A 25,412-nucleotide genomic window follows, 5' to 3' on the forward strand; every position below is an offset into this window, starting at 1 on the left:
ATCCTTTAAGACCTAGCTCAAATGTCATCTCCTCTGCTGAGCCTCTGCCCACCCCCCCCCATGTCCCCTTCCAGAATCCTCACTCTCTATTCTGTACTGCCAGAGCATTTTATTCCTACCACTGGAAGACAGTCCCAGTACATTACAACCACTTATCTGTGTGTCTGTCCTGCCAGCCCGGCTGTGGGCTCTTCGAAGAGCAGGAACCACAGACCGTGCCTGATTTGTCTCATGTCACCTGCTCAGAGGATAGTGGATGAGCTTCATACATATGTAGGGGATTGGATGAAATTATGGCAGCATCAACTCTTGTAAACGATTTTTAAGTTTATTTATTTATTCTGAGAGAGAGCAAGCAGGGAAGGGGCGGAGGAGAGAGAGAGGGAGAGAGAGAATCCCAAGCAGGCTCCGTGCTGCCAGCACAAAGCCCGACGCAGGGCTCAAACTCCCGAACTGTGAGACAATGACCTGAACCGAGATCCAAAGCCGGACGCTTAACCAACTAAGCCACCCAGGTGCCCTCAGTGTCAACTCTTTTCACGTAAGAATTCTGAGGTTTACGAAAATGTATCAAATAAAAGTGTACTTTAAAACCCGTAGTCTTCTGAAATTTCCTGAAGTTCCCAAAGTGTTAAGTTTTTTTTATATTCTTTTAAGAGGAGAGTGTTATATAAAGCTAGGCATACAGTACTTACGCCCATGAGGATACTGGTCATTGATTTGCTTACCACGTCAGAATAGGGTAGGAATGTTAGTCACAGATTCACTTTGCTTTACGTAGAAGACTACACTGGAATAATTTGTATGTAAATCTAATGTATGTAAACCAAATTATCTATAAAAAATGCACTAAGGGAATAGTTTGAAGAGAACATTTCTTTTCCAAGCAAAAAATATTTACGTAAAAAGGATAATTACTGAATTTATCAGGGAATTTGCCTGTTGTAGAGAAGTATTTTTCCTACAATGATAAAGGCGCCCCTGTATTCCAGTCACAACTCATCTGGGATTAATTTCATGCTTTTCTATAGTCTATTTAAAACACTGGACTTACTCCTGAGAAGATTTTAAATTTATACAACAGATACTCTAACTACAGTGAATAACTTTTCTTACTGTCATAAAAGTGGTATGTATTATGTATTATTTCAGGTTCAGTTAATAAAAAATTTCCTGCATGGGCGTTTCCTGATTTTAACACAAATCTTATTGGAAGGAGTCAGTATATCATACCTTTGATCTGCAGGAAGAAATGGGGACAGATCCAAATGAACGTTTGTGCAGATCCAAAATTGAGATGCTGGTCGCCCAAAGAACCAAAGATGTTGTGCTTAGCACTGAGGTTTTATATGAGTTTTATTTAGATGTTTCCATTTTTCTTTCTTTCTTTTTTTTTTTTTCTAGATTGGCCACAAGGGAGTTGAAAAGAGACAGGGTCTGATGTTGTAGTGGTGAGAGTTGATAGGGCCACAAGGGAGTTGAAAAGAGACAGGGTCTGATGTTGTAGCTGTGAGAGTTGATAGGGAGTGACTCAGTCGGTGTCCCTTTGCATTCAGAGCACAGGGCCACCACTGCCTCCTGTTCTGTCTCACAGCAGAGGGCACAGTTCTTTAATAATGCACTCGCTGGTTGGAAAAATAATATTCTAGCTTCTGGAACCATGTGTTTAACACATTCTCAGCAAATGCCATGTGGCAAACCTAGTGCTTGTAGACTGGGGTTCTGCCGCACATAAATAAAACACCGGGAGTGTTGACCTTTCTCAGTAAACAATGCAGAAATGTTGAGTACCTTTAAAATTCAAATGCAGCTTTTAAAATGCGTTCTCATTTTCACGGACAGCTGAGACCTGCTGCACTAATCTGAGGTCTGTGAAGAGCTTGGGAATCAGTCAGATTCTGTTCATCTTTGCTTGTTTTAGCCCCATGTGTGGACGCCCTGGGGACTGCTCTGTTCAGTTCCCCCTCCATTTACACGTTTGATTCCCCAGGAGATCTTCAGCGGGTCGGAGTATTTGTCTTGCGAACATCGCGCTTGGGCCAACATAGATGCCTCTACCCAATTTTAATTAAGTAGTAAAGCTGATCTTTATTAGAATTTTACTTCAAACATAGATCTCCCCCTTCCTACTCCTACTTTAAAAAAAGGTTTTTTATTGGCTATGTCTTTTCTCACTCCTAGAAAATATCTTAGGAGAAAACACCCACCCTACTGTGAGATCTCATCCAACTTTTATCACTGGTCCTTGGGATCAGAGCACCCAAAGCCTCGTGGCTGCCTGGAGATTGCATTTACCCAAAGGAGACCATTACTAGCAGACCGGCCATACTGCCTTAGGGCAGGTAGGTTCTGGGCCAGGGCCTCCAGGTGGGAGACCTGCGCCTGACCTATTCCACTGGATTAAAAATTAAAATCTGTTTAGAAACAAGCTGCTCACTTATAGCCCGGAGCATCTAGCAGTATTCACAGGTTAATGAATGTGATATTAAGGGAGTAGTGTTTCCTTCCTCCTTCCCCCTTCCTTCAATCTCCACCTGCCCCCCAGCCTTTTTTTTTTTTTTTCACTTCTCTTGTGTATCCGCTTTCCTATTAGGGCAATGAAAATAACCATCAAAACTCTAATAATCTGAGCTCAGATACTGATTTGGAAAGACATACAGCCTTTGTAAGAAATGATATGTAAATTTAGCTCAGTGTAAGGTAATCTTCAGTCCGTTAACTAGAGTCTGTAGTTAACAGAGAATCCTCTTTTGATTATAACTGTTCAGGGAAAATTGCAAATAATATAAAAACAATTTCCATCATAAAATGTAGCTAATATCCTGATGCGATATGGAATTATTCCAGTTTCTTAAGCCTACCTTTGTGCATCCAATACTATGTATTGCCAACTGGTCTTCAGAATGATGCTCTGAATACACCAAAAATATCAAAAATGAATAGGAGCGTTCTGCGTTTTTTCTTTTTCTTTCAAAACTGTGACACTTTTTGAGTACTGGTTAGTTATTGGCAGGATATCTTTGATACGGGTTTGTCTGATCTCTTATGATTAAATTGAGGTTACACAGTTTGGGCAAGAATACCACAGAGGGGCTATGCCCTTCTCAGTGTCTCATATGAAAGGGCATATGAGGTCAGTATATCTTATTACTGATTTTAATATCTTTTGTGTACCGTCAATGGAAACAATATTATTTTCTCCTTAGTAAACTAACCAAATTATATCATTAGCCAAAATATAGCGCTCTGTTGTTCTCATGATTGAGGTTTACATTTAGTATTTTAATAAAACTGTGCTTCTATACCTAGAATATACATTTTCACCTGGATCAAGATGATGCTTCAGCGATTTTTTTTTTTTAATGGACACTTTTTTATAGTATTCCAGTTCCGGGCGTACATCTCCAGTCACTCTGATTTCTGGTTTGCTGTTGTGACAGTTAGATGAGCTGACGTAAATGAAGGTAACAGCAGGTAGTAGGTGCCTGGCAAATTGTAGGTAAAGTAGAATTCTGATTTTGATCATTTTTGTGCAGCAAACAAGCAAGCAAACAAGCAAAAGACTCACATTCAGCCCCAGGGCAGTCAAATGGCCCAAAAATGTCATGAGTTAGTTGAATACTCTAGTAAGTACCATCAGCCACTGTTTATTCAAAAGTATAGAAGTGTATTGACCACAATTGGTGTAGGGAGTTTTAACATTTCTGGATCTTCACGTTGGCCACCTGTTTCTCCTTCTTTTACTGCTAGTATGAACTTTGGATTCCCCATCCTGTCCTTCACGTATTTGTTTTGTACCGAATTGTCGGACTTGACCCTTAACACATAATGGATATGAAAGCCCCCGGTTAATCAGACTTTGAGGCTAAGGCTTCTTAGATCTAGATGAGAAACAGGACCACGGTCTACATTATACTTCTCAGGTTCAATACTTGGGCCTGTTTCATCCTTTTAGATATTTATTCCGTATTTTAAATTTGCTTTATTTTATATAAGGAGCTGTGTTATATAATACTGAAGTTTTGGAAGCAAAATGTTTTTTCTTGAGGTAAAAAAAAAATCTTAAAACGTCTTGGCTGTAGCTGTGTGTGTTCTTATCATTTCTGAAACTGTTTTCTGGGTCTATAATACACTCATGGACAGGTCTGTATCTGTAGGCATATTGAAAGTGACACAATGTAGCCTAAAATTTTTCGTAAGAAAAATTTGGTTCATTGCTCATTTATTCACTCAGTAACCTGTGTTTTTCCAGGTAAATGCTGGGTGCACAATAGTGGGCAAAAGAAACAGCATGCCTGCCTTCATGGATCTCCAGTCTAGGAGAAGAGGCAGGCATTAGGGCAAATACATAAAATGTTACAAAGTTAAAGAATGCCGTTAATAACACAAGAGATGTGAGAAAGTTAATAACACAAGAGATGTGAGAAAGATCCACTGAGGCAGACCAGTGATCCCTGAGCCAGTGCTGTCTCTTCAAGACTTGAAGCCAGGGACACCATAGCATCACATCCGTGAATCCTTAAGATTGGAAAATATGAAAGGTCACGTTGCAGACTTTCCTACCGACACCGTACAGTTGAGTGTAGGCCAACCAGCTGCTTCTTCAAAAACGTCAGAAAGCCTCCCCGCCCTCCTTCCTTCTTCTAATTAATTCATCAGTTACTTATTGACTGTATCCTATATTGGCTGTCAAATTTTGATGCACATCAGAATGTCCTTTGGAGATGTTTTTAAAAATGCCTGGAACCTCACATCAGATGCACTGAAGGTTTAAAAATCTGAGGGTGGAGTCCAGATATATTTACAAAGACCTCCTCGAGTGACTCCAATGTCCTTCAAAGACCAAGAATCACTGTGTGCCAGACACAGAGGCTAGCACCGTTGCTATCAGGAGAATCCAATATCTGCCCGGGGGACAGCATGCTTGGATATAGAAGTTCAATAATGGAAACAATTGATTACTCTATAGAAAGCTCACAATTTCCTCCTTTGGAGCTGAACTAATATTTAACTGCTCTTGTGCCTCAGAAATGCCGTTTTTATCCACCAACCAGAAACCTGGGAATAGTTTTTGAATATCACCTTCTTGCACCATCACCTCCATATTCCAATTGCCCGCCAAGTCCTGTCTCTCTGTCTGCAGAAATGTATCTAATCTACTCTCACTCTCTATCTCCTCTGCCACTGTTGTATCTGGCCTGGTCCCTAGTAATTATATCAGAATAGGTTAACCTCTTCAAGCTTCTCTCCCCGTGAGCTTACCTTTTACATCACTCTAAGAATTATCACTTGATCCTGTCACTCCCAATTTAAAATACTCTATTAGGGCCCCATTGCCTATGGACATCAAACTCCCTATCATTCCCCCACCTATATTTTCAACTTCACTCCCCGCCATTTGCCGCCTAAGCTATAGTCAAACAAAAACACTAATTTCCGTACATGCAGTGTTCTCTTCACTTGAGTGTCTTTGCTCATAGTGTTGTTGATGCCTGAAACACTTTTTGTTTCTTGTTACTATCCCTCCAGTTTTCACCTTCAGTCATCCATAGAGAAAATCCGAAATCACTTCCACTGGGAGAGTTGGTTGGTTCTTCCTCTCTGTCCTCTATTTTAACCCATGTTTTAATTAAAGTACGCATTTGTCTACACACATACTTATATATTGCCCTATCTGACTAGGCCAGTCTTCTTTGGCCTGAGATTTTTGTTTACCTAGAGCTTAAAACCGTGCGACACAATAGGAGTTAAGTAAATATTCACTGAGTCAGTGGGGAAGAGAATGAATGAACCTGAAATGGGTTTGCCATATCCCTTCCTGTTTGTATTCAGTCCATCCTTTGGTGTATCACTTAACTAATCTGATCCACCTTCTGTATTCCCTTTCCTTCTAATATGTGAAGATTACCCTCAACCTTTCTCTTTTTTCCCCCAAGTCACATAGTAAGTGGTCATTCCAAAACTGACACCAACTCTTTGGAATTCTAGTAGTTGTTATGAGCAGTTTCAATATTGCACTAAGTTCTCAAGGTCAATTGACCTAAGCTTAATAAAGTTGCAAACTCAGATTTACCGGGAAGGAAAGTGGGTGGCGTCTAACCTAGTATCGTATCATGTAGGTTCCAGGATTCAGCCTCACGCGTGCTTCTTGTTCTGAGATTATCTGATGGCGTCTCTAGTGTCTCTCCTCTCCCCACTGCCCCTACCGCCTGGGCTGAAATTCCATGCCCATGTGGTTTATTGTACCCTTTCCAATGAATGGGGGTTTTTTGCTTGCTGAGGGAGACCCACAAAACGGGAACTGAACAGTTCTTTCATCTTTGTTGTACATTTTTAATGGCCTTCCCCAAAAGCATTTCTATTTGTCCTTGTCCCCCTCTTCACATATGCTTAAATATGTTCTATGTACTACCTTTGGTATTTTTTCAAAATGTTCAATTTCATTCCTGCTGGGTATAGGCCTCTCTTGCATTCTTCTGAGAATTCTTCCCACTTTTGTGATTGTCTTTACTTTTGTGTCATTGTTTCCATTTATTTCTATTTCTGTAGAATCAGAACTCATCAGAGCAGTTCTTGGAAAGACATAGCAATTTCTGTAGCGGTATCCCCTTTCCTTCTAAGATTATGACTATAGAGTTATATGATCAAAATTTTATTTTTTAGAATCTCCTTTCTATTAGAGTTGATACCTCTGTGTTCATAGCATACTTACCTTTTCGCTGAACTTTTAAAATGTTTTTCACAAGTCAATGGCATGGATCTGATTAGAATTCATGTTCTCTATCCTCACTATTATGAACACCAGGCTTGTATGGTAACTTTCTTCTAAGAGTTCAGTCATCTTCGTGTTGTTATTGAGACTTTCTTTTTTGCAACTGATCCATATTAAGGCTATTATACGGTTCTTCCTGTCCTCAAAGGTTGTGAACAGAATCCTGCCATTCTTAACATGGTTTAGTTAAACCATTATAAATCTACGCTCCATGACTTTATTTAAAACGCTCTTAAAGTATGTATTTCATATATTTTTTGGCCTCTTGTCTAATGAATTTTCAGATTACTTTCTATGCTATAAAAATGTGCTTTATTTTCTTTCTAGTAAAATGATTTCTTTTATTGTGCTTTGAGCACTGAAACCTGAGTTTTAGTATTTCGTGAGTTGGTGAGTAAATGTGTATTTATATTCTCAAGACCTTCCTGATTTCTTTAGTCTTTTACAAAACTTACTTTAGTTTTCTAGTTGATAAACTAGCATCTTTATGTAGGAAAACATTTTACTTAGGAAGCATGACTTTAAAACTTCCTTGACATCTTTATCCAAGCAACATTTTAGGGCATACAAACTAGCATTGTCATTACATAGATACGGAGACCAAGAGCATCTGAATAACTCCACTTAAATGTAAGGTCGTGAGGAGAGACGCAGCTCGTCCGCTCAGTGGCCTCCACCCACTCTTGATTTCACACATTTGGGTTTATCATTTCCTTCTTGAGCTGCCGCTTTCCCCCTCTCTCTTCCTATCGAGGTATTGTTTATCCCTCAAGACTCAGCCTGTAGTTTTCTTCTCTCTCATACTTTCTTAGTAACATCTTTCCTCTTTCCTCTCTCCACACCATACATTTCTACAGTAATCATTGGTTGCAGCATCTAGTGACTGCACCGCCCATTTCTATAATAATTTTTTTTAAAAATATTGTTGCAACCTCTAATGACTGACCTCCTAGGTATTATGGAGACATAGCATTTTGTAAATGGAAATAAGAGTGGTTAGTAGGCACAAATTTTCCTCAACCACTGTATTAGAAAGAAGCATAGGTGACAAGACCTTTCAGAATACGAATTGCACGTAATATTTTGTGTGTTTTTAAAAAGAAGTGAAGTATATAGGTTGTACGAGTGACATTAGTTAATGTTTTGAAACATGTGAGTCATAATTATCCCCACACATTTCAAAAGACTGAAGCGTCCTTTTTTAAAGGACGGTATTTAACTGAATTTGATGCTGGTTGCAGTGGTTGGTAGCTGAGCAGAGAGGACAGGTGCCAAGAGCCTATCATAGGGGGAGGCGGCTTCCCTTAGTCTCTCGTCTCCCACCCGTTTGTGGCATTGCCTTGGGATTGGGAAGCAGAGAAAGCTACGCATATTCTGTTGCTAAATGGAGTAAGTCCAGATGGTCGGGCCATGTTCTGTCCAGAAGACCACCCTGCCTCTTAACGCATCTTGGTAGTTTCTAACGTGCAATGCTGCTAAAAGTCCCGAGTTTGAAATTGCCACGGGTCCAAAGCTTTCTGGCCAGAACAATACGGCCCATTGGTTTCCAGAGTTAGACTAATGAGAAAGAAAAACAGGGCACCTGGCTGGCTCAGTCAGTGGAGCGTGGGACTCTTGATCTCAGAGCCGTCAGTTCGAGCCCCATGTGGAGCGTAGCGCCTACTTAAAAAAAGGAAAACAAATGGTGTTTCCCGGTGAGATCATGCTAAGTGACCAGACAAACCCGTAGCAGAGGTCTGTCTGCTGTGTACAAGGTACTATGCTAAGAGGTCGATCATTCAGATTACTCCCTGCCTTCAAACAAATGGGAAACACGTTGGAGAGAAAACACAAACACGTAGACACACAGAGAAAATAACCACAAAAAATTGGGGCTTGTGAAATGGCCAGAGAGGCACAGAGAGCACTGGTTGTCAAAATCCGTTTTTGCAGTTGGACAGTGGACACCAGCGGGTTTTTTTTTTTTTTTTGCCACATCTGTACCATCAGAACATTTGTTTACATACTGATTTATACATGACTCCGTAAAGTATCCATTTTAGCCTCTTCCTAAGCAGCAATATCAGCAAAGTCACATGGTTTTCTTCTAATACATTTTTTTCCTGACACGGATTAGATCGAACTAGGTGAAACTTCCAATATTTGACCGTTTTTTTTTACTCCACCAAAACCTCAATTTAATGTGGCTAAAAGTAAACATAACTATTAAAAACTAAAATAATGGTTTTCACATCTCCCATTAAATCCCCCAGACATACCACCCTTGAGTTGGAGGGAACAAGCAATCATAAAGAATTTATCTTGTGGGGCACCCAGGCAACTTAGGTGGTTAAGCCTTTAACTCTTGATTTCGGCCCGGGTCATGATTTCATGGTTCATGAGATAGAGCCCTGTGTTGGGCTCTGCACGGACAGTGTGGAGTCTACTTGGCATTCTCTTTCTCTCTCTCTTTCTCTCTCTCTCTCTCTCTCTCTTTCTCTCAAAATAAATGAATACACTTTCTTAAAAAAAGAGAGCTGATCAGGGGCGCCTGGGTGGCTCAGTCGGTTAAGCGTCTGACTTCAGCTCAGGTCATGATCTCGCGGTCTGTGAGTTCGAGCCCCACGTCGGGCTCTGGGCTGACGACTCAGAGCCTGGAGCCTGCTTCTGATTCTGTGTCTCCCTCTCTCTGTCCCTCCCCCATTCATGCTCTCTCTCTCTCTGTCTCAAAAATAAATAAACGTTAAAAAAAATTAAAAAAAAAAAGAGAGCTGATCTTGTAAGGTTTCATGGAAGAGGTGGGCCTTGATGTTTGTCTGGAAGGAAGGATGCATAGAGAAGAAAAGGAAGTACATTGTTCTCTGGGCCGCAACCCTGAGTGACAGCATGTAGGAGGCACAGCGCGCCGCTGGTGAGAAAGGAAAGCTGATGCCCTAGAGAGAGCACTCCTGTCTCCCTTGACGTAAATTCCTAATCCTTGCATGTATTTGGAGGGCACGTTTTCGGAGAGCATGAACACAGTCTTAAGGCCTTTTTGAAGTTTTCTGAAAATTATTCTCTTATTATTACTCACGCCTTAAGCAGGGTCAGGTGTTTCTATTAGGGAGTATGTGGGTGTCAGCAGGGCGGCTGGGGCTGGACAGAGCTGTGTAACCTAAGTACAGGAGGCATGAGTTTGATCGCATGCACACAGCTGCGTAGACGGGAGGGTCCGTGGCGGTTTTCCCCTCAGAGAGCAAGCTTCCCTGGCTATCAGATCCCAGTGAGGGCCCTCCTGCCAAAGACAACAACTGACAGGTCTTAGGCTCCCTTCAGTTCATTCTAGAAGCTCCCTTTGCCATTCCTGTGGCTGTCTTTCCGCCTTTCTGGCCTATCCCTACAGTGCTAAAGACTCCAGCCTCAGGCTTTCCTCCTGACCAGGGGCAAGTAACGGGTAACCACCCAGCACATTCCTCTGAGCTCACTGCGAGGGTGACTCAAAGGTCAGTTTCCCAGGATCAGTTTCTACGGCTGCCACGCCGATCAGGCCCCCGCTTAGCCCTGCCTGAGGTGTGTTCCAGCAGAGGCCATCGAGGCACCTGACCAGTGGGCCACGGAACAACGTGAACTACATTTTTCTGGAACGAAAAGAGAGCAGCTGTGTCCTAACGTTCATCAAAAAGCTGACTGAGTGCTTCAAGTCATGGAAACGTGTCCTTGCTACTTTTAAGCTTGTTATGATTTAGCAAATTATGGGGAGGGCTTATTATTTCCTTGAATTCAAAGGCAATAAACTCGTGTGTGCTTTATTGACAATGTATTGGTATTCGGTGTCTAGCATTAATTATTTGTCTCTGGCAAAAAGTACAAGGCAGGAGGCTGTTCCCTTGAGTTAATAATGGCGTTTAGATCTAAAACAAAACAAAACGAATAAAACAAAAAGCTTGAGGGTCAGAGTAGCAGCCAACGACAATGACCACTGAAACGATTCATAAATTAATCTCAGAGCCAAGATGAGAGCTAAATTACATACAAATCTTTAAAACATCACCGTCATTTTATGTCTCAATGAGCCCAGGGAAATCATGACCCCTGGTGATGGTTTTATCATTTTCGTTGATGATGCGGTGAACTTGATTTGTTTGAGGCATTCAGTGAATTCGTATGTGTAAAACGTAGGTTTTGGGGGCACCTGGGGGGCCCCGTTGGTTAAACGTCGGACTCTTGATCTCGGCTCAGGTCATGATCTCATGGTTCACGAGCTCGAGCCACACGCCAGGCCCTGTGCTGGCCGCGTGGAGGCTGCTGGGGATTCTTTCTGTCTCCCTCTCTCTCTGCCCCTCACCGCCCCCCTCAAAATAGATAAGTAAGCTTAAAAATAAGTAAGTAAAGAAAGAAAGAAAATGTAGGCTTTGCCGTTATTTAGGTTTGGTGACGCCAAGAAGATTACAGTGAAAAGGTATTTTGTTCCTCGCGGCTCCTCGAGAGCATGCTACACAGCCCTTGGGCCACACAGCAGGGGCACCAAGATCAGTCAGGAGGCTGAGGGAGCGAGAGGCAAACGTGAGCCAGAGGCTTTCTGGTGGTTTCTGAGGGAAGGAATGAGTGAAGCGGCGTAAGCAGGTTTGGGATTGACTAGTGTGAATTAATTACGGCAAGCCCTGGGGTACAGAGGTTAGCTCTAGTTGTCTGGACCCTGGCCCTGGGGTGATTAGGGCAGGGGTGGGGGGAGCGGTATGGTGTGTGAGCCCCTCGCAAAAGGAGACGTTGAGTACGGGAGCTCTGGTTTGATAGGTTCGCATTTGAAGACTGTGCTTTCGGGTGGGTTGTTTGCTGTCTCTAGGAATTGGCTAGCCCCGGAAGGGGACAGTCCCTCCAGTACCAGCAAGGCTGTGGACGTCAAAGCATCGGGAAACACAGAAAATAAGAGACATGGTTAATACGGTGTGCGCACGCGCACGTGTGTGTGTGTGTGTGTGTGTGTGTGTGTGTGTGTGTGTACACAAACACATTCATAACATTTATTAAGTGAATTTGTGTAGGGGGAAAGGAGGATGCGTGTCTCCCATGTACCAGGCGCTATATTGGCTGACGGAGACTTAGCAGAAAAAGCATAACTTTAAAAAAAAATTTGTTTTCATGTTTATTTATTTTTGAGACGGACAGAGACAGGGAGAGAGAGGCAGAATCTGGAGAAAGCTCCAGGCTCTGAGCTGTCAGTACAGAGCCCGATGCTCAAACTCCTGAGCTGTGAGATCGTGACCTGAGGGGGATTTGAACGCTTAACCAGCTGAGCCACCCAGGTGCCTTTTTTTCTTTTCTTTTCTTTTCTTTTCTTTTCTTTTCTTTTCTTTTCTTTTCTTTACTTTTCTTTTCTTTTCTTTTTTGTAAGAAAGTGAGAGTATAAACAGGGAAAGGGGCAGAGAGAGGAGAGAGAGAGAGAGAGAAAGAGAGAGAGGAGAGAGAGAGAGAGAGAGAGAGAGAGAGAGAGAGAGAGAACCTCAAGCAGGCACCACGTTCAAGTGCAGAGCCCAACACAGGGCTTGGTCCCATGACCCTGGGATCACGACCAGAGATGAAATCGAAATCAAGAGTTGGATGCTCAACTGACTTATACCCCCAGGCGCCCAAAACAATTTTTTTTTTAAAGTCAGCCTGCCCTTACGGAAGACCAACTGATCAAGACATAATTATGTACTATAACCTCAGTTGCTGAGAAATCCTGTAGAGGAAAAAAAAAAAGAAGGCTTGTAGAAGGAGGGAAGAACTGGTTTTAGGTAGGTCAAAGAAGGCCTGTCTGCAGAGGGTGACCTTTCAGCAGAGAGGGGACTAAAGGGAGAGAGCAGGTGGTTGCGCAGGCATCTGGAGGAACCACAGGCACACCGTCACTGAGAGAGCATCCAGCTTGGAAGGCTCAAGAAAAGTAAGCGAGGCCTGTGTCCTGGGGGCCCCAGGAGAAGGGACACTGTAGGAAACGGGCTCGCAGAGGTGACCAGAAGGCAGATTCTGAAGCACCTTGCGTGTCATCCAACAGTGATAGAAGCTGTTTGTGTATGTTTCTGTGATGCTAGAAACCTGAGCCATAGGAAGACAAGAGTTAAGCTTTAGCCTCAAGATGCAAATTAAGTAGCCATCACCCCAGTCTATTTCCTTATGTTCTACACTCTTAATTTTTTAAATATTCATTTGACATGATTAGTTTGTAAATGGAGAAGCGTAATACCTTTCTCCCCAAAGTTTTAGAAAAATTTTTTTTTACAGTTTAAAACAAATCAGACAAATAAAAACTTCTCCATACAATAACAAAAGGACGGCAGCGTTAGGTCATGACTTTTTCTGTGCCATCAAGTTCCTTGGTGTTTAAATAAAATGAAATACAGTTTTAAAAACTGCCACGCTTCTGTAAATCTAGGAGAAGAAAAAAAGACCTGTGCACAATCAACAATTTGCTTTTATTTTCTATTAAATCGCAGTGTTTTTTGCATTTGGTATCGTTTACTGAATATAAAGTAAAATCCACTCACACTCCACTTACCATAAGCGTGCCTACAAAGAAAACCTCATTTCAAATCTAATTGTGGACATTGTTCCTTCGTTAAAAATTCATAGGGTTTGTGAATGTGTCACAGAAATACTAGAGTATCATTATTTCCCCAGCTCTTTTCCCACTGCCAATTCTGATCAGAATTTTAAAACACCCATATCTCCGAGGAAAAGGAAAAACAGGAAACAAGAAGGGAAAGAAAGAAATTATGAATATAAATAGAAAAACCTCCTGACCAAAGATGCTGAGATTCCTGACTTCGTTTCGGTGTATCAAAATAGGAGGGCAGGGGCCAGCAGTCTTCTGTTAACTTCAACCTCTCCCTCTCAGCAAACTTTCAATGTGCTAGTAACTAATAGCTGGGCGATTGTTTCAGATAAAGGGAGGAAACTGAAGAGTCAGCAGCTTGCTATAGGTGAACACCTCTCCACCCACATCGGCAAGACCTGAGTCCCACACACAACCACTTGTTAGCATGGTGTGTGCTGTTGGAGGCAACTGATAAGACAGGCAATGCTTTGGTTAGCCTCCGTGTAGAGGCCCTGTTGGTTTATACTTTATAAGCTTTCATTGATTTGGGTCAAGAATATACAAGTACACGAATACTAGTGGAGAGTATAAAATAAGGGTACCTAACTGCATATAACAGAACCGTGATCACATGGGATGGAGGAAATGTACTTTTCTGGATTTCATTCATATTTACAACCATTGTGTTATCTTAGAAGTCACCTTTTCTCCTCACGTGAACTTATTTTGGCAATTCAACTCAGCAAGGAGCTTGCAAATCCAGAAACAATTTGTGCTCCATTCAGCTCTGACGGGAAGAATACAACTGTACCCTTTATTTTAGCCTGCGTTACCTTGTCAGTATTAACTCACATTTTCTCTTTAATTTTCCCGCCCTTCTTAAAATGGTCTGGGCATCTGCTTGGTTCCCAGGTGTGTGTTCTAACAACAGATAACATATCCAAAAGGTCCCTGCCATTGTCAGCCATCGTTCTGAATTTCCTTTATTGGATTAGGACATTAAGATGCCACTACAAGTTTGGGGCACCTGGGTGGCTCGGCCAGTTAAGCGTCCGACTTTGGCTCAGGCCATGATCTCACGGTTCATGAGTTTGAGTCCCTCGTCGGATTCTGCTGGCAGCTCAGAGCCCGGAGCCTGCTTCAGATTCTGTCTCCCTCTCTCTTTGCCCCTTCCCCACTCGTGCTCTGTCTCTCAAAAATAAATAAATGTTAAAAAAAATGTTTAAGATGCCACTCCAAGTTTTTCCCACCGTTTGACCTGCTGGACCACAGGAATTTACAGACCAAAACAGCAATGGTACTCCCAAGCCCCTACCACATACAGAGTCAAGCCACCTAATTTATTATTCGGGTGTCATGTGAACCAGCAAAGAATTAAAACCAACATACTGGTAGAAAAAACAGAAAGGCCAGGATATGTACTTTTCGGTGGGGGGAGGTGGGAATAGCAGATGTGAAGACATGTTCACAAAGCTGCCCTTGGTGGAGTTTCTGCTGCTGTTTTGAAATCGAGAGAATTCCTTTATGAGAACCTGCCTGAAGGCATCTGGATTTTAACTACCAAAATATCTGACAGCGTTGCCAGTGATGAGTCCTTTCTTCCAGCTCTTCCGAAGGACATTACGTGTTAGCCCCTGAAAAAACTCGCTAGATGAGAATTGAAGGCATAAGGTGGGAAAGCTCAGGGAACGGGGACCAGGGAACTTGTGGCAGGAGCTCTGCTACGATGCTACCCTGTGTAGTTTTCCAGGAGAGGCCGGAGCAAGAGGGAGGTCCCCAGCTGGGTTCTCGGGGGTGCGGTCTATCCTTACTGAGCTGAAAAGTAACTGCCACAAGGGTGATGATGAGGATGATGATGATGATGATGATGGTAAGCCCATGGCGGGACTTTGATTCAAGCATATGTCTCACAATAACATACATAGGTCCTCGGGCCTCCAGCGCCTCCAATATGTCGGTGATCCCTTGGACCAGGGATTAGAAGTTGGGATTTCTGGTTTACTCAGCTCATGGCTTTACCCAGCTACGCAGGACCTTCACTTCCTGCTTCTGTAGCTCTTGTTCATGGTGGACAGTTGAACCCCTGGCCTGCCTTGTCACCAGCTGCCACTGTACCAAGATGGCCTGTGTTAGAGACACCATGTCAGGTAGAGGTAAGAGAAGTAGGGCGAGAGGAGGTGTGGGCACAAAGGGGTAAGGAAAGGAAGAGTAACCCTCCTTTACCTCCCAGCCGTCCAGTTCAGATGGCCATGACCAGCCTCTCCATCTTGCCATCCTTATCTGTCAGTATTGTATTTCGTTAGGTAGTAAAAGCATGGTGGGTTGGAAATGACACATAGGAGCTACCCACACAGGGAAAACCGTTCTGGGCATCTTTGGTGGTGACGATGCTTGCACCAAATCCTCAGCTCAGATCACAGATTTCCCCTCAATATATGCATTTTGACAAAGTTAAGCCCAGTTTGAGCCAAGACATCTGTGAGACTTACTCACAGGTGAAACCTAACCTCTAAGGCTACACATCAACTGTAGGTAGACATCTTAGGTGTCTGTGCCCCATTCGCCTTTTCTCTAAATGCACAGTTAACATTCTGACTTTAGGAAAAATATGCTTCTCAATAAAGCATTGGCTTTGAGATGTTTTCCAGCAGTGATTTCTGATTTGTTCACATCTGAGCCTACTTTTGTCACTGAAGTACAGAGGTCAACATGGCTGCTGGGGACTGGGGAAGGGCCATGCAAAGACAACAAAGCTTCCAGGTCCTGATTACCAGCAGATCCTCAGACTATGGCTCTATCTTGCATGGCAAGGTCTCCCGGTCCTGGCACAATGCTGGTCCTGGCATTTTCCCTTTGAGCAACTCTGGCTTCATGTTTACCTACTGCTCATAGCAATTCCTGGTTTTAGCCTACCTGCCTTTTTTGTGGGGGTTGGCAGAGGGCCGAAGGGGTGAAGGGAGGAATCTTAGTGAGCGTCCTTCCTTATTGCAAGCCTAGCAATACACTAATGGATAGTTGTATCCAGAATCTAATTGTTGTTGTTGTTTTCTTATGATAGGCAAGCTCCTAAAAGTATCTAGTTTGCGACGCTACTGCAAGCTAATGCTTTTTTTAATTTGCAAACTCTTTGAAGACTGGGTCTGTGTCTTGCTCACCATTACATTCCTGATCTCAAGCACATTGCCTTCATTCAGCAAGTATTTAATAAAGATCTGCTGAGTGACTGTGTCCCCGGGTGATGGAAGTAACCCTTTACCCCAGACTTCTCTGTCAAACCAAGTCGGTCAAACCAAGGAGGGATTCCTAGTCTGGCTCTTTGTTGGGGAAAACCTCAGTTCTCCAAATCTATAACAACATAGGCCCGGGCGAAAACACACTAAATCTTGGGGTTCTGCCATTCATTAGCTTTGCAGCCTTGGATAAATGATCCAAAGTCTTAACTTCCTGAACCTTTTCATCCTTCTAGAAAGTTGCTAATGATACCTATCTCATAGGTTGTGGTTGATATTTCATAAGATCAAAGGTGTGGGACTGTTCTATAATAAGTTCTTTTCACATTGGCTGCCTCTAGGGGAAGGGCTGAGGGAATGACATCCTCCCTTGACTTTACAGACTTTGCTTTTCGAACTCATTACAAATATTAGTGCTTATAGTAATACCTTGAAAGTCAGAATGTCCTTACAGGAATATTTATTTCTGTCTCCCTAACCTATACTGGAGTTTACTCTCGGATGGAAAAGAACCGTGTCGTTGCATTCCACTGCTGCAGATGGCCCTACCGGAAAGAAAGGCCAGTTGCGTCGGCTGGCAGAACGGCATCAAGGGTTTGGGGAGTGTATTTGAATGAAGGTGGTGTCGCTGGTTAGGAAGAGGACGCTGCATTTAGTTTTATGGTGATTATGTGTCTCTGCTCTGTCTGCCTTGTTTGTAGGTTATTAGCAATACTCTCTGTGTTGCAGAGATGGTGGCAGGTTGAGATGTTGGACGAGTACGTGAACACATGTCTACTTGATTACGCAAGTAATAAAGTCATTACTTTGATTGCATTAATGGTCGAGGCCTGGTGAATGTTTGCCATTGGCAGCCGCTGCCACTTTCAAACGCCCTCACATCCCCTGCACTGTTTTACCACCACTGGGTGCTGGGCATTTTCTGAGTCATTATTTTACAATAAACATTATCTCATAATAAACCGTAACGCTTACAATTGCACACGAATAAGAACATCAGAGAGCTTGAAGAGCAGGATATCTTTTTCATTAAGGCTAGAGAGGGGAAAAAGAATGTGATAGTGCTGGTGGGGATTCATTTAAAATATTTGTTTAGGTTGGGCTTAAGCCATCTTGCTGGGAAAATAATAAAGCGTGGTAGCAATCGCAATATTCTGTAATTCCCACAAAGCACATTCCGCATAATTTCTTTTTTTATAAATAATAAAACCATAAGTAAATATGATGACTTTAAGCTAACATGAAATTGCATTCAGTAACACGGGCCAGATGTTTTTCTCTCATATCTGTTTTTTAGGGTCAGTTTTTCTCCCTCCCCTACCTTCCCCCGATAAATTTGTAAGTCGTCTGTGAATAAGTAACCGGGGATGGCGTTTAATCCTGAACTGAGGTTGGCAAACGTAAAGGGAAAATTTAGCTTTGTTTATCTCACACGTAGTAGGCAGGAAGGAGACAACGTCTCCGAACAGCCATTTAAAACTTTTGCGGACTCGAATGGCCGCCGCTCGGCTTTGCTTTTGGAGGCCTCACCCCATGCTGCACTTAACGTACAAAATGCACTCAATGTATCTGGCATGCAGTATGATTTTGTCTATAGGATTTTTGGACAGGATTTCTATAATTCTGCTTTTGAAGTTATCTGCCTACAAGTTATTCCTCTCATTTAAAACCAGCTCTGATTTCTGCATAATTATGCAGACTCAGGGGTTTTTTTGCAACATGAGAAAGCCCCACTTGCGAGTGATTTTCAACTCTAATGATGTCTGTGTGACTATTAAATTTGATAATTAGAGAAGTTGTCATGATACCAAATTTCTAGGTGTTTCATTAAATAAGTACTTGGTTTTGGTAATGCATGTTTTACTGTATGTTGACATGAAACGTTTTCAGCTCTCCAAGATTATTGTGCACCCTGTGCCTTCAGTGCCTAACTGATACCACAGCCACAGTTAGAAAAACAGGCTACTTTCCCGGGGCAGATGAGTCGTTGATCTGGAAGGCTGGAGTAGGAGAAAAGATTCTATTTGAGGATCTTAGTCCTCCAAATGCCATCCCCTTGTACGGAAGGATTTCTGTATGACATTCTTACGAGGCACGTATCTCCTCCTACTGACAGCGAGAAGGGGTGTTAATGGGAGAAGATAGAGTGGAGGGTAGCGCATTTATACCCTTGTATGGAAATCTGTAACCAAGATAGAGAGCAAGGATGGAATTACAGCTGTGGCAGCAGCATTTTTCAGGGACCTTCGGCCTTGTTTTCAGCGCTGGAACCTTCCCATCGGCATCTATCCCGCCCCCCTGTTGGGGGCAAGAGCCTTCGTGGAGCTTTCTGTGTCACAGAAGCCTGGCTGAGATCACTGTGTGCAGTCAGTCCTTACCTCCGAGGATGATCCTGACCTCCAAAAGCAGTTAGAACATAAAGCCTTCACCACGAAAGAACTAAGACAGTCTTTCTATTAGATTCTGAGTCACGAATGTCCCTAGAGGCTAGACTCATCTTGCTGTACACCCCCCAACCTCTCGTCTTGGGAACCTGAATATCTTCGGGCCCGGAAGGCCTTCCTCTTTCTGAGCATTCACTTGCTCCAACTAGCCCACCCTCACGAGGTAACCATACCATCTATGACTCCCCATGGAGTGAAAAGGACTCTCCCTAGGAACCCAGGGCCCCCACCATCCTACTCACTGCTTTCAGACCATAAACAAGGGCTGTGTGTGGTCATTTAGAGAAACAGAAAACAAGGTCTCTGGTCCAGGGCACCCCACTGGGGGCGGGGTGTCCTGCTGAGTCTGGAATACCTGGGGCGATCATGACTGCAGGGTAATACTTCATCCGTCGTGTTGCAAAGGCATCATTAAGAGCACATTAGTTTAAAGAGTAACCAACACGTTGTTTGTGACCCTACTAGGAGAAATGTTAAACAGGATGGGCAACTGGCTCAGGCTGGTCAGGATCTGATCTGGATTTTATTGCAGGTAGATTTCCATAGATTCAAGAGCTCTAATCAAGCTTTTTTTTTTTTTTTTTTTTTTTTTTTGAAAACAGATCATTCATTTACCAGAGTTTGCAGCCATTTAAGGGTCAGTTATTCACTCACTACAATTAAAATGTTCCACTTTGTAGCTTAATATGTTTTTCATGGTTGGGTCAAGGTATAAAATGAGTACATAAAGAAAAAACTGAGTACAACAGAGCACAAATTATAGAATGATACTGTCTGCTTTCCCTTATATAAGAAGATAATAATGTTCACAGAAATTGCTTTCTGTGTGTAAGTGTGGCCAAAAAGACCAGCATGTGACCTACACTATACATGCATTAAAACTTGTTCTTTGATCATTGGCAGTGTCCATGGTTTATAGACCTCACGCTTTTGAGGAATGTATCTTCGAAGCCTGAAATCTACCTAAAGTCTATTTCGGAGGTGTTACCCGTCTTCCAAAAGGACTCTTTCCCCTGGTCTCTGCGTTGCTCTTTCTCTGCAGCCCACATCTTTGCCATCTCAATCGAAGCTTCTGTGTAGTTATAGCATTGTATTTACTTTGTCTCTTCAGTAGGACTGTTTGAATGGGAACTTGAGAACAGAGAGTGCAAACAGAAAACAAACCTGTCAGGTGAGGGAAAATGCGAATTCTCTGATGTGTCCATATTTACTTTCATAAACTTGTCTGAGACTTACTTGATTGGCAGTTACGCCTCAATATCCCCGTTCAGGGGACAGAAGAGTCCCTTTCCCAGGGCCACACATGGTTGCAGAAGCAGAGTTCAAGAGCTTATTTTCCCCACAAGGGCTCAGCTGAAGGGTGAATGTGTGAACTGTTAAGGCTGAAACAGTTTCCTGCCAGTAACATTTTGGGGACTTCCACATCTGGGGGAAGCTGGAATTAAGGAACTCTAGGGTTTGAACCTTGATGTTCTATGAACCTGGGTGTGGTTGTCCTGAATCCTCAGGGCGTTAGAAAAAGCTTTGCTGAAAGTGAGACTCTTCTCGTTTTAATGGATCCAGGCCTATGTTTATGGATGAGATTGCTTCCTTTAATAATTCACTCAGCAGCAGAGTCAGCAATGATAACTTTCCCTATGCTAGATGTATTTTGGAAGGTAGAAAACAACGTCTGACAACATATTGTGTATGTGGTTGATGGATATCCATCAATGGGAGGTATGAGTTGACCCATTACATGTTTCATAAACAGCCTTCAGGTATAATATTGCCCTTCTCAGAAAAGCTGAAATAATCTAAGTGTGGAAGCTCCTGTATTTTAAAACTTGCCTATATACAGACTTTGAAATTACATATTATCATAGTAGTATCTGGTCCTATTTCCTTTTCTGTCTTTAACGGAAAAAGAAATACTTTATCCCTAAGGTCTCAAGCTTTCTCTTTTATTATTTTGTTCAATTTAGAAATATAAAATGTAATATTTTTTAAAAGAATCGATTTCCTGAAAACAAAGTAATTTTACCTCTGTCATTTCTCTACACTTAAAAATGTAATGCCAAACAGTATTTTACTTTGCGTCCAAGGACTTTATCTACCTCTCATGCCCATGCTGGTTGAGTTGTCTCTGGCAAATTTGGTAATTTTGTTTGATTTCATGATTTCAGAGGAAACCTTCTCTCTCATTCATATTCTCTGTCTGTCTCTGCGTCTGTCTGTCTGTCTGTCTGTCTCTCTTTCTCAATGTTGAGTTTTTCAAAGACAGACATGTCTTGGGTAAAACCTTATCATCCATTCAGTAACCATTCCCTCCCTAACATGGAAGAATGACAACTTGTAGTTTAAAACTGGCTGCTAGACAGAATGGAAAAATGGAGGACGCAAGCTCAGATCCTTAATGATATTTTGTGTTTGAGAAACGGCCAGACCTGCTTTCTTTCCTCTGTAGTACGTGCCAAATGGAAATTTTTCCTTTCTTCCAATGATATCACTTCTTTAGCATATATGTACGTATGTGCCTTTATTACACTAATGTACTGTTTAATGGGTCTGGAGATGCTGTTATTTATAGATTTCAGCTCATTCAAAGAACAGCTGCAAGAAGTCTCACAAAAGGGGAGCATCCCGGTAACCTGATGATGGCCCCACATTGGTTGCCAGGGAGGTGTGGAATCTTAGATCATGAAGAATGACTTGTTAAGTGCACCAAAAGCTTATCTGGAAGGATCTAACATTTTTAAAAATTGTCTTTCTTTGACACTTTAAATTCGTCTGTGTTCTAGTTCCCAACAACAATTTCCCCTTTTGTGTTCTTTAGTTTTCAAACCTCCAGCCTTTGGAATTGGACCCTGGAACTGAAGTTTATTCCTTTGTTCCTTTGTCATTTCCTTCTTTCTCTTTTTATTTTCCTTTTTAGTTTCCTTCCTTTCTTCTATGACTGAATTCACTTGAAAAACATATGTGTGTTTGTGTGTGTGTATATATATATACACATACAGTTTATATATAGTTTTAAATATATTTTATAAATGTATAAACATACTATAATTATATATGATTATTATATATAAATAACATATAAGTATATATTATGTACTTTAACATCAAACAAAATCATTCTGTTAAATTTTAAAAAATAAAATTTCAATACTTAACTCATCTCTACCCCCATTTTATAGCAATCTATGCTTTGTGGACAGTTGCAGATGGGTTTTATTATTCATAGTGTGTGTGTGTGTCCTGGGGACACGTGAAAGTTGGACAGGGTTAGCAAGAGTTGTGTTACAGTGAGAAAACCTGTGCTGTTTGTTTGTCTGTTTGTTTCTTTTGAGGGAGGAATGGGGGAAAATAGTATTTTCATAGGCTTGGTGAGTTTCAAAAATTATTTGCCCTAGTTGATGCAGCCCGGTGAAATCCTGAGCATAAATCGATCTTGTTGAACAGTTACGAAATTGGGTATGAGATTTTGTACGTGCATATACCTTAACAAAGAACAGGTTAGATTTCATCTGAACCCTGGACAGTGCTGTATCATTAACCTTGGCATTTTGTACATCCGATTGGTTTTGTGATGATCTTGTCTTACTAAAAGCTGTAAATTCAAACTGCTAATTTCACAATTAGTCATCAGTTTCTTGAAAGCTTTCACAGTTGCATAAACAGAAGAATAGCCTAGAGAAGAAAATTCATACATCTTTTAATTCACGTTGTATTATTTTATAAAGGATTTGTGGAAAATAAAACAATATTCTGCTACAATTTAGGTGTGGCATAGAAAACTAGGGCAGTGCTTACTTTTAGAAATATCAAGTGTTACTCGCTGTTTTAGAATTAATTACATAATTATCCCGTAGAACACTGAGATCCCAGGGTACCTTCATAGAAACACTACACTTCCAAATAAAATAATAATAATTAGCATCTACTATATTCCAAGTGCTTTATTAGCTATAATTTTTTAACTCCCCACATCTCTGTGTGTAAGTAAACACCATTAACATGATCAATCTTTTCTATAGTTTAGAAATAAGAAAACTAAGGCAGAGAAATGGATTCGAATGATAAATTAGGCACTATGGCTTTGAGTCATGTAAAGAGGCAGGTATTCAATAGGAACGATAGATGTTAGGAGAGTATAAAAATTACTCTTGCAACCATTCATAAATTACTAGGTAGTAATTAATTTAAAATATCATCTTTCTTCCAAGCATCAAGGAAATTTACATTTTTTTTAAAAATTGCCTGGCTTCCTTGAGACTCTTGGAAATGCCTAAGAGGTGATACAACTTACTTTGGAGTCACCATTCTAGGTACATGGCAGTTACATGAAGTTGTATGACATTGAAACCATTGGTTGGTAGATTGAAGGCATGTAATAAATTAAGTGTCACAGAGTCTCATTAGGGGATAAATTCAGGTTTACATCTTACATCTTGCCAACAAAGCAATGACTTTTTTTGTTTGTTTCTTATTTGTTGTATGACACAGTAACAGTTCATTACTGTTCCCAATGGAACAGCATTAGTTTAGGATGGGCATGAAAGTGTGGGTGGGCACTATGGGCCCCTGGGACGTTTGATGTCCCCATGTGACACTATAATCACTGAGGAGAAAACTACCTTTGGAACAGACAGTTATAGAGCCATGGAAAGCTAACGGCATCCCTAAAATACTGTTGCAAAAAGGCAAGGGGAAACATGGCAGGTCAGATACCAGTTGTAAAGCCTACAAAGTAAAGGGATGTTCTTTGATGTAATATTCCAGAACTGCAGACTCATTGGACAGAAAGTTGTGATTAATGCCCATTTGGAGAGAACCCAAGCTGGCAGGAAGCCAGCCAACTAAACTTCATTTAGGGAGATAAGTAAGACAAATGGTGACCTTGCAACGATCTGAAACAACTCTACTCCATGGCCATTTGAGCAAAAGAATGAACAGTCTAGCCGGACTCTGCTGTGGTGATCTGAACTGGTTGGAGGTAGACAGGGGAAAGTGCTGTGAGGTTTCATCATAGAAATATAGCTGGTGTGTGGGTAGCCAAAGGGCAGACATTTAGATCTGTTATGTATTTGTTACTGAGTTCATTTTCTATGGTGAGAACGTTGTCTGATGGCATCCATTGCCGTGGTGAATAATTGATTCACCACAAGTGAACAAGGTCTCAATTCATTTGGGTAGTAGAGTTTTGGGTTTTTTTTTTTTAATTTTTTAATGTTTGTTCATTTTTGAGAGAGAAACAGAGCATGAGTGGGGGAAAGGCAGAGAGAGAGGGAGACACAGAATCCGAAGCAGGCTCCAGGCTCTGAGCTGGCAGCACAGAACCCCATGTGGGGGGCTCAAACCCATGAATTGCAAGATCATGACTTGAGCCAAAGTCGGACACTTAAACTGACTGAACCGCCCAGGCGCCCCATGGGTAGGTGAGTTTCATTGCAAGGTATAAAGCATTTGTCTTGAGTGCAGTTTGCTCTCAAAGTTGGAATCATTTTCTATTGAATGATGATGTATCATCTGCCAACAAGCTATTGGAAAATATTCCCCACCATCTCATGTGCCCCTCCGGTCGAGGGCTAGGTGTTTGTGGAGACTATGGAAACAATTTGCTATCACCCACCTATTCCTTGAAATACTGAAATCTGAGCTTCCATTTGAACTAAACTTATAAAGTGTGAACTAGACACACACAAACAGACCATCGCATGTAATTCTAAAATACCCAATAGCAAAAACATGGATTAGAAAAACTTCTAAGTTTATACCTAAATAAAAAGAAATAATTAAACTATTACATCAAATCCACCTAAAATTCAAACTTCGCAGATCCCACACGTCAGCGGTATGTTTGGCCTTTCAGTTTTGAACTGCTGAATGTGCACTTAAAATACGTGTGCATGAAAAACACTCTGTATGAATGCTATGTTTTTGCATTTTTAAGGATGGGGGGAAGGTTATTTTATAAATAGCGGGCTATAGAGGGACCCTTTCCTTTGCAGCTGTATTTAATGCTTTATTATTTGTTTTTACTAGAAGAGTGCTTTGGAAAGTTTAACAAAAATACGTGCATATAGATGTATGTGTGTGTGCGTGTGTGCGTGCGTGTGTGCACGCGCATGCGTGTGCGCTGTGAGGCTAGGGAAAACCCAGACCCAACAAACTGTGGCCTGTTCAATTTATCTTCGTAGAAATAAAAGAAACAACTGTGTCTCTTTGCTGCCCCAACATCCTCTCCATCTTCTTTTATGAGAGGCGCACTATTCTTTCCCTCTGCCTCTGCTGGCTATTGTAATCTGGGCGCACTCCTTTACCAGCTTCACGGCGAATAGCTCCTGGCTTTTCTCTTCCTCTGCCCTCCATTCCCCACCCCCCCCCCCCACCCGAATACATTTCACAGACGACCGTCCTCCAAAATAACAACATCAATTAATTTTTTAACTTAA

General features: G+C 41.8%; 1 protein-coding gene across 5 annotated transcripts in view; it reads left to right on the forward strand.

The window, feature by feature from the left end:
• Nucleotides 1-25,412, forward strand: part of ENOX1 (ecto-NOX disulfide-thiol exchanger 1) — a 552,986-nt gene that overhangs the window by 318,530 nt on the left and 209,044 nt on the right. The gene's annotated exons all lie outside the window — the stretch shown is intronic.

This window comes from Prionailurus viverrinus, chromosome A1 (assembly GCF_022837055.1).
Source record: "Prionailurus viverrinus isolate Anna chromosome A1, UM_Priviv_1.0, whole genome shotgun sequence".
Classification (NCBI taxonomy): Eukaryota; Metazoa; Chordata; class Mammalia; order Carnivora; family Felidae; genus Prionailurus; species Prionailurus viverrinus.